Genomic DNA, 15,670 nt, shown 5'->3' on the forward strand with positions numbered 1-15,670 from the left:
CACCTAGAGGGGTGGGATAGGGAGGGTGGGAGGGAAGGAGACACAAGAGGGAGGAGATATGGGGATATATGTATATGTATAGCTGATTCACTTTGTTATAAAACAGAAGCTAACACACCATTGTAAAGCAATTATACTCCAATAAAGATGTTAAAAAAAAACAGGGAGTAAATTCTATAAAGTTATCAGCAGTAAATTTATTTTACGGTTGAAAAAAAACAACAACAAAACAGTTTCCAAAACCAGCAACAGGCAGGTGGAGTAGAGTGCTGGGGATGGAGGCTAGGGCAGTCTACCCATTCGCTCACCAGTGGCCTTCCACAGGTCTAGGATCCCGAGGGCTATCTTCTCCTTCCGGCCTCCATCAGTCCTGGCCGGGGATTGGGGGCAGCACGACCAGGTGGTCCTTAAAGGCAGGGAGAACACAGAATCCAGCAGACCCAGAGCACTGCTCATCGGATGGGGCACCTCCACCGAATCCGGGGGAACAGGCTACACGCTGACCATCCCTACTTGCCAGGGAGAGGACTGTGGCTATGACAAGTAGACGCTTGCTCAACGTTATCCCACCACTAAGTGGCAGAACTGGGGTTTGAGCCCAACTGCGTCTGGACCCAAACCTCACATCCTCTCTGCTCTGCCACACCGTTGTGTCACTGGAATGTTGGCATGTGGCTGATTTAACTGTCATGAAGCAGCACATCCCAAGTATACAGCAAGTACCCAATGAAGATGTGTTGGGAGAACGGGGAGAGAGGGTGGAGGATCCTCCCAGGAATTGCTGTAGTTTATCTAATCTTCACAGCATCTCCATGCAGCAGGGGGACATCGTTATACCCATTGTCACAGATGAGGAAACTCTGGCGTTGAGAGATGAAGGCGGCACACCAAGCCAGGGGCAGAGCCGGGACTTGAAGCCAGCGCTCTGGCTCCAGGATCCATGCAGTATATCACTCCACTAGACTAACCCTCAAGACAGGTCAGGAAATAAAGCCCATGGCCTTGAGGGAATGTGAGTTTAGGGTTGTTACAGGGTTGCCAATGCACTGCTCACAGGCAGGAGCCAGGGATGGAGCGCTCAGAGCAGGCTCAGTCACTGGAACCCAGGAGATAGCCAGCACTGTTGAGGGTCCAGCCTCCTTGCCCCTGGACAGAGATGGAGAGAGAAGACTCAGAGACAGAAAGGGCAGCCAGCATCCCACAGGTCTGGGAAGACGTGGGTCAGCACGCCGCTTAACCACTAGTCCGTGAGGTGGGTTCTCTTAATCCACATTTCACCAATGTGGAAATTGAAGACTTCCTAAGACCAGCAACTGGGAATGAAAAGAAAGCTTTAAAAACCACTGCTGTAAGTCCTTGACGTGTGTAGTGTATTGTCACAAATCTCTCTCTCTCTCTCTCTCTCTCTCTCTCTCTCTCTCTCTCTCTCTCACACACACACACACACACACACACACACACACACACACCCAGGATCAAATCCAGGCTGCATCACTGCATGACTGCAGGTAAGGTGCTGAGTTCCTTTGATAATTATAACGGCTAACATTTACTGTGGGTTTTACTACATGCCAGCGTCGGTTCCGAGGAGGACTGGCTACCTAATCTAGGGGGCCCAGTGCAAAATGAAAATATAAGGCCCCTCGATGAACACGATTAAGGATTTCAAGATGACGGCAGGGCATCGTCACGTGGGGCCCCTCCTGGCATGGGGTCCTGTGTGGCTCTGCCGGCTGCTTGCCCATGAAGCCGGCTCTGGGTCTAGTCCTTGACATATTTACTCACCTAATCCTCCCAACAACCCTGGCAGGTAACAATTATTAGTAGCCTTGTTTAACAGAAGAAGAAACTGAGGCTCAGAAAGGTTGGGCTAATAGCCTGAATGAACACGTTTCATAGCAGAGCTACAATTCAGACCCAGGCAGATATGGGAGTCTTAACAATTATGTGTCCTGAATATTTAAGCCTTGGTTTTCTTTTTCCTTTTTTTTTCTTTTTTTTAGCATAATAGGAATAACGTACATTTATTGAGTAATTATTATGTACCTATACTCCAAAGGATTGTGGCCTAGGAAACACATCCATTCACCTTGCAGTTTTGTCTGTCTAGATCATGATGTACACTTGTTAATTCCTGTCTTGCTGATAAGCCTCGGTTTTCCATTCTGTCAAAGGGAAGTAACACAATAAAGTCTACATTCAAATTTGCCGGATAGAACTGGCCAGTGCGTGTTCAGGGTTTAGCACTGGTCCTGGGGCCAAGAAAGCACCCCACACCCATTAGCGCATGTCAAAATCCCCTGAACATCCCATCAGATGGGGATCATTATCCTCTAATTGTATAGAAAGAGAGAAACTCAAAGAAACTGAAGTGGCTTACCCCCAGCCACCATGGAGCATAGCTGGTACCCCAACGTGCGGCAGCCACAGTGACTACCTGCTGAAGGTCATTCTAAGAGCCTGCCACCCCTACTCCCCACAGAGGATCACCAACAGACAGAGATAATAGGCAACGTGCCAGAAGTCATACAGCTAGAAAGTGACAGAACGGGACTTCCAACTCAGCCCCGTCTCCACGGCCCAGGCTCTGAATCAGGGGCTCTCAAAATGTGGTCTCAGGACCACCAGAACCAGCATTGCCTGGGAACTGGTTAGAAATGCAGACTCAACCACAAACTCTGGGGATGGCACTCGGTGCCTTGTACGTTAACACGCCCTCCAGGGGACTATCCTGCTTGTTACAGCCTTGAAAATTTACGATGATGGGAAGCTTTACCTTGGAAGGCATCTTTGGGCATCTCTGGGCAAACACCAATCATTAGGAAGTTTTTGCTTTGGATAAGCTGAGCCCTCACCCCCTGTATTCCACCCGTGTTCTGCTCTACCCTCCTGGGACCGAGGAGGTGAAATCAGCTCCGCTTCTTTCTTCTCCTATTTTTTTAATTTATTTTTGTGGTCGTGCCCCGTGGCATGTGAGATCTTAGTCCCCCAACCAGGGATCAAACCTGTCCCCCTGCATTGGAAGCGCAGAGTCTTAACCACTGGACTGCCAGGGAAGTCCCTCTTCTCATATTTTCACAACTTGTTTCCTGGCCCCAGCTCAGCCAGGAAAATTAGAACTCTCTTCCTAGGAGGGCAGTGACAGGGGATGCTACAGGTGTGCAGGAGCACAGGAAGGTCTCACCCGGTGGACGGGAGCAGAGGCTGCAGTTTCCGCCAGGCGGAGCAGGATGCCAGGAAGGACCAGTAGGACAGACAGAGCCATCTGAGGGCTGGAGGGATGGGCGCTTAGGGCTGCAGAGCACTGCAGAGAAAGGGTAGTGAGTTTGTTTACTTATTCTGTAGCTTTACTGAGGTATAATTGATAAGCAAAAAATGACAGACATTTAAAGTGTACCTCTTTGTAAGTTTGGACATATGCTTTCACCTGTGATGCCATCAAGGCAATAGACACATCCACCACCTACAAAAACTTCCGTGGGTTGTTTTTTGTTTTAGTTTTTTGTTTATTTTGTCACATAAGATCTATCCCCTTAATGTATTTTTTCCTTCCGGTTTCACTGAGAAATAATTGACATGCAACACTGTATTAGATTAAGGTGTAACTGTCACTGTTTGCAGACGACATGCTACTATAATAGAGAATCCTAAAGATGCCACCAGAAAACTACTAGACCTAATCAGTGAATTTGGTAAAGTTGCAGGATACAAAATTAATGCACAGAAATCTCTTGCATTCCTATACGCTAATGATGAAAAACCTGGAAGAGAAATTAAGGAAACACTCTCATTTACCACTGCAACAAAAAGAATAAAATACCTAGGAATAAACCTACCTAGGGAGACAAAAGACCTGTATGCAGAAAACTATAAGACACTGATGAAAGAAATTAAAGATGATACCAACAGATGGAGAGATATACCATGTTCTTGGATTGGAAGAATCAATACTGTGAAAATGACTATACTACCCAAAGCAATCTACAGATTCAATGCAATCCCTATCAAATTACCAATGGCATTTTTTACAGAACTAGAACAAAAAAATCTTAAAATTTGTATGGAGACACAAAAGACCCTGAATAGCCAGAGCAGTCTTGAGGGAAAAAAATGGAGCTGGAGGAATCAGACTCCCTGACTTCAGACTATACCACAAAGCTACAGTAATCAAGACAATATGGTACTGGCACAAAAACAGAAACATAGATCAATGGAACAAGATAGAAAGCCCAGAGATAAACCCATGCACCTATGGTCAACTAATCTATGACAAAGGAGGCAAGGATATACAATGGAGAAAAGACAGTCTCTTCAGTAAGTGGTGTTGGGAAAAATGGACAGCTACATGTAAAAGAATGAAATTAGAACACTCCCTAAAACCACACACAAAAATACACTCAAAATGTATTCGAGACCTAAATGTAAGACCGGACACTATAAAATTCTTAGAGGAAAACATAGGAAGAACACTCTCTGACATAAATCACAGCAAGATCTTTTTTGATCCACCTCCTAGAGTAATGGAAATAAAAACAAAAATAAACAAATGGGACCTAATGAAACTTCAAAGCTTTTCCACAACAAAGGAAACCATAAACAAGACAAAAAGACAACCCTCAGAATAGGAGAAAATCTTTTCAAATGAATCAACAGACAAAGGATTAATCTCCAAAGTATATAAACAGCTCATGCAGCTCAATATTTAAAAAAAAAACCCTATCCAAAAATGGGCAGAAGACCTAAATAGACATTTCTCCAAAGGAGACATACAGATGGCCAAGAAGCACATGAAAAGCTGCTCAACATCACTAGTTATTAGAGAAATGCAAATCAAAACTACAATGAGGTATCACCTCACACCAAATGCTGGAGGGGGTGTGGAGAAAAGGGAACCCTCTTGTACTGTTGGTGGGAATGTAAATTGATACAGCCACTATTGAGAACAGTATGGAGGTTCCTTAAAGAACTAAAAATAGAATTACCATATGACCCAGCAATCCCACTACTGGGCATGTACCCAGAGAAAACCATAATTCAAAATGACACATGCACCCCAATGTTCACTGCAGCACTATTTACAATAACCAGGTCATGGAAGCAACCTAAATGCCCATTGACAGACAAATGGATAAAGAAGATCTGGTACATATATACAATGGAATATTACTCAGCTATAAAAAGGAACGAAATTGGGTCATTTGTTGAGACGTGGATGGATCTAGAGACTGTCATACAGAGTGAAGTAAGTCAGAAAGAGAAAAACAAATATCGTATATTAACACATATATGTGGAACCTAGAAAAATGGTACAGATGAACCAGTTTGCAGGGCAGAAATTGAGCCACAGATGTAGAGAACAAATGTATGGACACCAAGGGGGGATGGGGGTGGTGGTGTGATGAATTGGGTGATTGGGATTGACATGTATACAGTGATGTGTATAAAACTGATGACTAATATGGACCTGCTGTATAAAAAAATAAATAAAATAAAATTCAAAAATTAAAAATAAATAAATTTAAAGAAAGAAGCAGAATACAAGGGGAAGGGGAAGAGGAACAGCCAAAAGGAACACTTTTCAGGTATGGGACTCAGATGGGATGGAGTAGGCAGAGAAGGGCTGCTTTTGTTATAAACCTCGCAGTATAACAAAGAAAAAAGGAAAAAGAAGTAGAACATTAGCCACACCACAGAATTTCCCTTCCAATCACTCTTACTATTCCCTTCAGGGTTAAACTGATTTTGAACCTTGTAAATTAGCTTAGCTTGTTTTTGAACTTTATATAAATGTAATACTACTGTTACACACACACACACACACACACACACAGATTAAGGTGTACAGCGGGGCTTGACATAGGTATATATTGTGAAATTATTACAATAAGTTTAGTGAACATCCATCACCTCATATAATTGCAAAAAAATTTTTTCCCTGTGATGAGAACTTTTAGGGTTTATTCTTTCAGCAACTTTCAAACATATAATACGATGGTATTGGTAATGATTGTCACCATACTCTACTTTACATCCCCAGTATTTATTTATCTTGTAACTAACTGAAGGTTTGTACCTTTTGACCATCTTCATCCAATTCCTCCATGCCCCCAGCAACCTCGGCCTTTGGTAACCACCAATCCGATCTCTTTTTCTATGGGTTTGTTTTGTGTTTTTTTAAGATGCCACAGAAAAGTGACATTATACGGGAACTTCCCTGGTGGCACAGTGGTTGAGAATACGCCCGCCAGTGCAGGGGAGCTGGGTTCGAGCCCTGGTCTGGGAAGATCCCACATGCTGCGGAGCAACTAAGCCCGTGCACCACAACTACTGAGCCTGTGCGCTAGAGCCCGTGAGCCACAACTACTGAGCCCGCGTGCCACAACTACTGAAGCCCGCATGCCTAGAGCCCGTGCTCTGCAACAAGAGAAGCCACCGCAATGAGAAGTCTGCGCACTACGACAAAGAGTAGCCCCCACTCGCCGCAACTAGAGAAAGCCCGTGTGCAGAAACGAAGACCCAACGCAGCCAAAAACAAACAACAAAAAAAATGAGATCATACAGTATTTGTCTTTCTCTGTCTGACTTTTAACATGTTATAAAGTGCAGAATACCCTATTGTTAACTGAAGTTTCATCCCTACGTCTTTTTGTCTTAAATATATAATAGAAATTTAAAACGAACATTTCCGAATTTTTTGAAGTTTTTGTGGAGCACACTTATTTAAGTAAAACAAGAGAGCTGTTTTACTTAAGTTTTATTTAAGTAGAACAAGGGAGAATACCAAAGGAAGGAAGGAAGAGGGTATCTGATACATAAAATATACCCCACCAAACCCCACAATGCATGAGTGACCCAAGTTTAAGGACCACAGAGGCATCACCACTCCCCCCCTACCCATTCCCTTTGGCCCATCACCAAGCCCTGAAATGCCTCATTCTCACTCCATCCTCCACCCCCTTCCCAGACCTCCTGTCCTTGTACCTGCCCTCACCTGTGCCCCGTCACCACTTGCCCCCATTTCTCCCCTTCCCCCCATCCTTTCCTACCTCCCTGTATCCTCCCAGGACCATCACCACCTCCCTGCTCTCACCTCACTGGATTTGGCAGCTCTCCCCAGCTCGCTCCGGTCTGGTCTGGGTCCCAGCTCCCCGAGACTCCAGCTTTTGTGCCTGAGGAGGGAAAGCAGGGGAGGCGGTGCTCAGCAAACTAGGAGACAAGAGGGAGAGAGAGTGTGGAGTTTGGACTGGGGCGAGCTGAGCGTTCACCCGCAGGAGAGGCTTTTCCTAGCTGCTCTGTGAGGTCACAACAAGGATGCTTCTCAGAGGGAAAAGTTTCTCTGCCGCAGTTTTCCCCACAGGCCCTCCAGCCCGAGGCGTTTGCTCTGCATTTATCGAAGGACCTCCCCCGTGCCGTGTCTGTATTTGCGGGCAGGGGGCAGCAGGGGTGGGTGGGTGCAGAGTTTGGTATTCTTAGTTCTATCCTCAGCCTTGATTTCTCTTGACCTGTAGCTGGTGTTTGCAGTTCCCTTGCTGAGTCCTTTTCTCCTCTCCTGCACGAGGCACCTGGGTCACCTCTTTCCTTGTTTTTTGTGAATCTCCCCCTCCTTGGAAAATAAGCTCAGTGCGGGAGGGGGGGCGTTTAAGTCCCGCTCACCACTGAGTTGCTAGCACAGAGGTGCTCCACCAGGTGGGCACATTCGGCTGTGCTCGGAGACTCTTTGGCTTGTAGCGACTTGGGAGGCTGCTTCTAGCATCTAGTGGCCAGAGGCCAGGGGTGCTGCTTGACACCCTCCAGTGCAGAGGACAGCCCCCCAGCAAAGAACAATCCAGTCCCAAACGTCCATAGTACCAAGGATGGGAAACCCTGCAGCAGCCCCTAAACGGTACCCAGAACTCAATAAATACTTGTTGGATGAACAAATGAAGTGCATGTGTGTGTGTGCGTGTTTATCTCCCTCCCTCTCCGTTTCTGTTTCTGGGTTTATCTGTTTCTCTGCCTCTTGGCCCCGGACAGCATCAGTTTTCCAGAGGCATGTGCTCCTGGCTTTGCGCTGTGATTCCTGACATTCTAGTCCTCACGGGACACGGTTTTCCTCATCTCTATGAAGAAGGGCCGCGCTCAGCCTCTGAGACCCTTGCCTGTATTCCGCGGGGCTCCATTCCAGCTCCTCATTCCAGCCCTCCTGGAGTCCAAGCTCGCTCTGCTCGCCGCACAACAGGCCAATAAATCGGAGACGAAGCGTTGAGGCAAGGAGTACGACTTTACTCAGAAAGCCGGCAGACGGAAAAGATGGCAGACTAAAGTCTCCAAATAACCATCTTATCGGGGTGTTATCTTTCTTTTCTTTTTTTTTTTTTTTTTTGGGCTGCGTTGGGTCTTCGTTGCTGCGCACAGGCTTTCTCTAGTTGCAGTGAGCAGGGGCTACTCTTCGTTGCTGTGCACGGGCTTCTCATTGCGGTGGCTTCTCTTGTTGCTGAGCACGGGCTCTAGGCGTGCGGGCTTCAGTGGTTGTGGCACAAGGGCTCAGTAGTTGTGGCTCGCGGGCTCTAGAGCGCAGGCTCAGTAGTTGTGGCGCACGGACTTAGTTGCTCCGCGGCATGTGGCATCTTCCCGAACCAGGGATTGAACCCGTGTCCCCTGCATTGGCAGGCGGATTCTTAACCACTGCACCACCAGGGAAGTCCCTGAAGTAATTTTAGATGTACAGAAAAGTTGTCCAAATAATTTCCAGATACTCAGAAGCTCTACATGTTTACGTTTTACCACATTTGATTTCCCTGGACACCCACCCCTCTGCCTCTCTCCTCTCCATATAGGTGCATAGAGATATTCTGAACTGTGAGAGTAAGATGCAAACATGATGCCCCTTCACCTCTAAATTCTTCCCTTTTTTCCTAAAAATAAGGACGGTCTCATAACCACAGTAAAATTGTCAAAATTGCAGAATTAACACTGATACCGTGCTGATATCAAAGCTACAGACCTTATTAAAATTTCACCAGTTGTAGTAATTCCATTTATAGCAAAAGAAAACAAAAAGCAAACAAACCCCACCTCCACAGCATACCTCTCTACTCCCCTACACTGGAAGCCTGCCTCTACCTTCCTTGTCTTTCTTGAACTTGACATGGTCCTTGACATTTTGGGGTGCACCAGTGACTTGTTTTGTGGGACGATTTTCAATGTGGCTTTGTCTGGCATCATCTCATGATTAGATTCTTGGTATGCACGTTTGGCAGGAAACCCACAGAAATTATTGCTGTGCTGTTGTAGGAATTATCTCCTTCTGGGCACATCCTATCGTGGGAGCCTGGGAGGTCAATTCATCCGCTCCAGGTGATGCTAACTTTAATTGCCTAGCTAGGATGGTGTCCATCAGGTGTCTCCACTGCAATGTTCCTTTTGTCCCTTTGTAATTATTAAGTGCCTTGTGGGAAGATAGCTGGTGAGTATGTAAGTGTGCTTCCTTACTCTCCCTCTCTCTTTATTTTTTAAAAAATTTTATTGGAGTATTGTTGATTTACAGTGTTGTGTTAGTTTCAGGTGTACAGCAAAGTGATCCCGTTATACGTATACATGTATTCATTCTTTTTCAGATTCTTTTCTTATATAGGTTAACAAAAAATTCCTTGCTCTTTTTTTTTTTTTTTTTTTTTTTGCGGTACGCGGGCCTCTCACTGTTGTGGCCTCTCCCGTTGCGGAGCACAGGCTCCGGACGCGCAGGCTCAGCGACCATGGCTCACGGGTCCAGACGCTCCGCCGCATGTGGGATCTTCCCGGACCCGGGCACGAACCCGTGTCCCCTGCATCGGCAGGCAGATTCTCAACCACTGCGCCACCAGGGAATCCCCCTTCCTTGCTCTTTTGAGAGAGTTTTTGGAAGTATATCTCTCTACATATATGGCTATGGATATGGATATGCATATACATATATCTCTCTTCCTTAAAAAGCCCAAAGCCCTAGGAGTTGTTATATCACCCTGTCACCATGAGAGGGAGCCAAACCTAGGACGACCCAACACCCAGAGTTTCCTTGTGTTCCTTTGTTACTGGTGTGTGTGTGTGTGTGTGTGTGTGTGTGTGTGTGTGTGTGTGTGTGTGTGTGTGTTAAGAACACTGGCATTATATGTGGAATTAAAAAAATGTTACAAATGCATCTATTTACAAAAGAGAAATAGAGACATAGATGTAGAAAACAAACTTCTACATCTATGTAGAAGACATAGATGTAGAAAACATAACAAAATGGTTATGGGGGTGGGGGAAGAGGGCGAGGATAAATTGGAAGATTGGGATTGACATATACACATTACTATATATAAAATAGATAACTAATAAGGACCTACTGTACAGCACAGGGAACTCTACTCAATACTCTGTAATGACCTGTATGGGGAAAAAAATCTAAAAAAGAGTGGATATATGTAAATGTATAACTGATTCACTTTGCTGAAGAGCAGAAACTAACAATTGTAAATCAACTATAATCAATTAATTTTTATTAATTTCAAAAAGCACTTCTCATGAGATCTTCCCTCTTGAAGAATCTTGAGGTGCCCAGTCCGTGGTTATGCAGATCTCTGGAGCATATGCATCTGGCATAACTGAGTACCTTTCCTGGCCACAACAACGTGAGACGAGAAATCAGAAACAGAGGAAAACTGTAAAGTTCACAAACACGTGGAAATTAAACAGCACATTCCTAAGAACCAAGGGATCAAAGAAGAGATGGAGAGGAAAGTCAGGAAATACCCTGAGTTAGGCTAGATGACAGATTTTTGTAACTTGCCCTGAAGGCTTCCCGAGAGATTACACCTCCCACCCCCACTGTTACACCTAAATTTTCATGGGGCGGGCCGGGGGGCTTTTAAGGCCAAGGTATCAACAGCGACTGGTCCTCAATGCGCTCATCCAAAGGGTGAAAGAATATGCCACCCCAAAATATGCCATATTCGCATCTTGATTACTCTGAGAAGTGGGCACCTGACACGAACAGCAAATGCAGGGAGAGACTTCCTCCCCCACCCCCCTCCTTCCACAAACACATTCTACTTCTGCTGGGAACACTCATTAACATCCAAAGGGACTGATTATCCACTGCATTTATTTACTATCTAGTACTTGAAGAAATGAGGTGGGAGGACTTAGCCTGCTCCCAGCAAACAATATATTTAAGCGTCTACTTTAGGATTAAGGTTGTAAATTGAAAGAGCAGAAACTTGGAGCAGGAAGCAGAAGGAACTGGGTTTTCCGTCTGCTGTCTCCTTCTATAGAATCCTGAGAAAAAAATAGGGAAGTAGAGATGGGGTGGATAGAGATAGGTAGGTAGGTAGGTGGATGATTGATAGATTATAGACAGATAATTGATAGTTGCTATATACCTGAAAGATATAGAGAGTGATGATGGATAGATGATAGATTGATAGATATTGATAGATGATATATAGCTGACAGAGATGATAAATGGTAGTGTGGGGCCTTTAGGGACTTTCCACCCCCTCACTTGTTCCCGTAAACCAATTCTTCTCCCTATCGTGCGCCACTCCTTCTCCCTATCGAAACCAATTCTTCTCCCTATCGTGCGCCACTCCTTCTCCCTATCGAAACCAATTCTTGGAGTTTTTCAGTTGACGGGGACTTGCCAGACAGCGGGTAATTTTCCAGTTGCCCGTAACAGGTATACGCCCTAACCGCCACAATGAACAGACAACTATAACGGCCAGAAGGTGGGACAAAAGTTCCTAAGCCAATGAATTCAAAAGTCACCACATTTACCCAATCATTGTGAGAATATACCCGCCCTATGAGTAAATAAACCTATAAAAAGTATGTGATTCCGCTTTTAGGGGTTCCCCATCGGCCTCCTGCGTGAGGTTCAGGGAACCCCGGTGCATCGGCTCCTAATAAACCTCTTGCGTGTTGCAGCGGCTCTCGACTCTTGGCGGTTCTTGGGCGAGTTGGAATCCCTCGTAGACCGTTTGGGTCTAACAGTAGATAGGTATAGATGAAAGATAATTGAAAGCTACACAGCTAAACAATAATACAAGACCTTAATTAAAAGTGCTTCACAGACTTTTGTGAAGATTGAATGACTTAATGTTTAAAGCATTTAGAACAGTGCCAGCTACTTACGGAGTACTCAAAAACAGGAGCTATGGCTAGGTAGCTACACAGCTGGATATCTGCATGGATGGATGGAAGGAAAAAACAGAGAAAAAGAGAGAGGAAAAGACACGGAGAGTCAGAGAGAATATCTGCACCTAAGATTCATGCTGCTTCTAAGAGTCAAGGGAACAAAACAAATATTTCCAGAGCAATGCTAAGTGAATGATAAAAGGATAGCTTCTGTATTGGACTTCTACTCTACGCCATGCACTGTGCTAACGTCTTTATTTAGGCTATCTCGTTCAATCTGAAAACAGCCCCATAAAATAAGTACTATTATGATCTCATTTTACAGAGGGGAAGTGCAGGTTCTAGAGCTGGAATAGTGTCACTCTCCCAGGGGTCAGAGACGAGATTCAGCCACAGCTCAGGTGCTCTTTGGCCAGCACTCCCAGCCAGTACATCGGGCTGCATCTTGGGTTCCACTGTCAGCCACGTGAAGCAGGCAATGAGCGTCTCAGTACATCAACATCCCTATGAGTTTCTGATTAATTCTTTACTCGCAAATCCTAGAAGAAAGGTAACTCAGTCAAAAGTTATACATATTCTGAGGTTCTTTTTGTTTTTAATTAATTAATTTATTTATTTTTGGCTGCGTTGGGTCTTCGTCGCTGTGTGTGGGCTTTCTCTAGTTGTGGCGAGTGGGAGGCTACTCTTCGTTGTGGTGCACAGGCTTCTCACTGTGGTGGCTTCTCTCGTTGCAGAGCACGGCCTCTACGCATGTGGGCTTCAGTAGTTGAGGCACGAGGGCTCAGTAGTTGTGGCTCACGGGCTCTAGAGCACAGGCTCAGTAGTTGTGGCGCATGGGCTTAGTTGCTCCGCGGCATGTGGGATCTTCCCGGACCAGGGTTCGAACCTGTGTCCCCTGCATTGGCAGGCGGATTCTTAACTACCAGGGAAGCCCAGAGGTTCTTAATATATTTACAAACTGTCTTTCAACAATAGGGTGCCAGTTTGCAGTTCCATCAACACTACAGACAGGTACCCATTGCACCTGGGAAGGTTACAATTTTGAGGGAAGGTTAGTGAGAGGGGTTGGGAAGGACCCAAGCATTGTTGGTGCAGAAGAAAGACCTAATTGAATTACTGAACCAGAAGGGAGGGAATTCTTAGATTTTTTAAAGAGGGATGGGTTGGTGAGGCTGCAAATCATGATATCAGAAGGGTCAAGATATCCAAGAGGTGACAGGATAGGAACCCATGGTCAGGAAGAGAAATTTCAGGGTTGACCTTCCTAAGAACATTTCTGTGTGAAGCTGGTGAATCGGAATGGAGTGGAGCCAAGGAGGCGTAAGAATGTGGAGGACAGCACGTGGAAAGCATCACTGGTGCTGCCGGTGCGTTCACGCCGGGGACTCAAGTGGAGTGATGCAGCGAGGAACGTGCTGATTCGTGCTGGAGCTTGCGAAGGTGGGAGAGCTTCCTGCAGCTCGGAAGATGAAAACAGCCATGATGGGGAGTCAATGGAATAGTATGGCTTAGGCTTTAACAGGCAGTGGGCCGCAAGATGTGGACATTTTTAAATTAAAGTATAGTTGATTTACAATGTGTTAATTTCTGCTGTACAGCAAAGTGATTCTATATCTATATACGTGTATCAATTCTTCTGAATATTCTTTTCCATTATAGTTTATCACAGGATTTTTTGGGGGGTGGGGCACATTTATTTATTTATTTGGTTGTGCCGGGTCTTAGTTGCGGCAGGCAGGCTCCTTAGTCGTGGCACGCGAACTCTTAGTTGCAGCACGCATGTGGGATCTAGTTCCCTGAGCAGGATCGAACCCGGGCCCCCTGTATTGGGGCGCGGAGTCTTATCCACTGCGCCACCAGGGAAGTTCCCCTATCACAGGATTTTGAATATAGTTCCCTGTGCTATACAGTAGGATCTTGTTGTTTATCCATTCTATATATGAAAGCTTACATCTGCTCACCCCAACCTCCCACTCCATCCCTCCTCAGCTCCTCCCCCTTGGCAACCACCAGTCTGTTCTCTATGTTCATGATTCTGTTTCTATTTCATACACAGATTCATCTGTGTCATATTTTAGATTCCACATATATGTGATATCATATGGTATTTGTCTTTCTCTTTCTAACTTCACTTAGTTTGATAATGTCTAGTTGCATCCATATTGCCGCAAGTGGCATCATTTCATTCTTTTTTATTGCTAATATTCCATTTTGTGTGTGTGTGTGTGTGTGTGTTTGTGTGTGTGTATGTGTATGTATACATATCTTCTTTATCCGTTCATCTGTTGATGGACATTTAGGTTGTTTCCATGGCTTGGCTATTGTGAATGGTGCTGCTATGAACATAAGGGTGCATGTATCTTTTTGAATTATAGCTTTGTCTGGATATATGCCCAGGAGTAGGATTTCTGGATCATATGGTAATTCTATTTTTAGTTCTCTGAGGAACCTCCATACTGTTTTCCACAGCAGCTGCACCTACATACATTCCCACCGACAGCGTAGGAGGGTTCCCTTTTCTTCACACCATTTCCAGCGTTTATTATTTGTAGACTTTTTGATGATGGCCATTCTGACTCGTGTGAGGTGATCCCTCACTGCAGTTTTGTTTTGCATTACTCTAATAATTAGCGATGTTGAGCCTTTTTATGTGCCTGTTTACCATCTGTATTTCTTCTTCGGAGAAATGTTTATTTAGGTCTTCTGACCATTTTTTGATTGGGTGGTTTGTTTTTTTGTTGTTAAGTTGTGAAAAGGCTTTGTTTTGTTTTGTTTCGGTACGCGGGCCTCTCACTGTTGTGGCCCCTCCAGTTGTGGAGCACAGGCTCCGGACGCGCAGGCTCAGCGGCCATGGCTCATGGGCCCAGCTGCTCCGCGGCAGGTGGGATCTTCCCGGACCGGGGCACGAACCCGTGTCCCCTGCATCGGCAGGCGGACTCTCAACCACTGCACCACCAGGGAAGCCCAAGTTGTGAAAAGTTTTAAAAGAGAGAAGAATACAAGGCAACCTCTCGATGTTGAATCAGAGGGAGCACGGGAAATGGTACAGAGATGCTTGTGTGGGAGATGGCTCCTTCAAGAGAAGAGATGCAGAGAGTGGCTGCATCTCTCCAGCATGGGCCTCCCTTGTAGGTGCACAGATACTATTAGTGGAATGGAAAAGGGGGTAGAATCTTGAGAAGTGTGGGAAAGGAGAGAGCATTCTGCTATTGGCTCTGCCGGGAATGCTCCTGTCAGATACGGCACAAGTGACTCTGTTCCTTCAGAGTCTGCAAAACTGTACAGTGAAAAGAAAAAAAATTTTTAATAGTAAAATAAAATGAGCTAAAATATCATAATAAAAAGATGGGGCCAGACCTTTTCATGACCCTGGCAGGCTGTGTACTTCTTGTTAACAACTCTGGTTACCATGACGGTTTGAGGAGGGCTGTTAAATGTTTTGATGGGAAAGGGGGGTTCTCTCTAAACAGACACGTGAATGATTTTGAATTTTACGTCTTTTGGGTTAGGCAGGTTCTAAAAACCGCTGCCCACG

This window comes from Phocoena sinus, chromosome 19 (genome assembly GCF_008692025.1).
Source record: "Phocoena sinus isolate mPhoSin1 chromosome 19, mPhoSin1.pri, whole genome shotgun sequence".
NCBI classification, from domain to species: Eukaryota; Metazoa; Chordata; class Mammalia; order Artiodactyla; family Phocoenidae; genus Phocoena; species Phocoena sinus.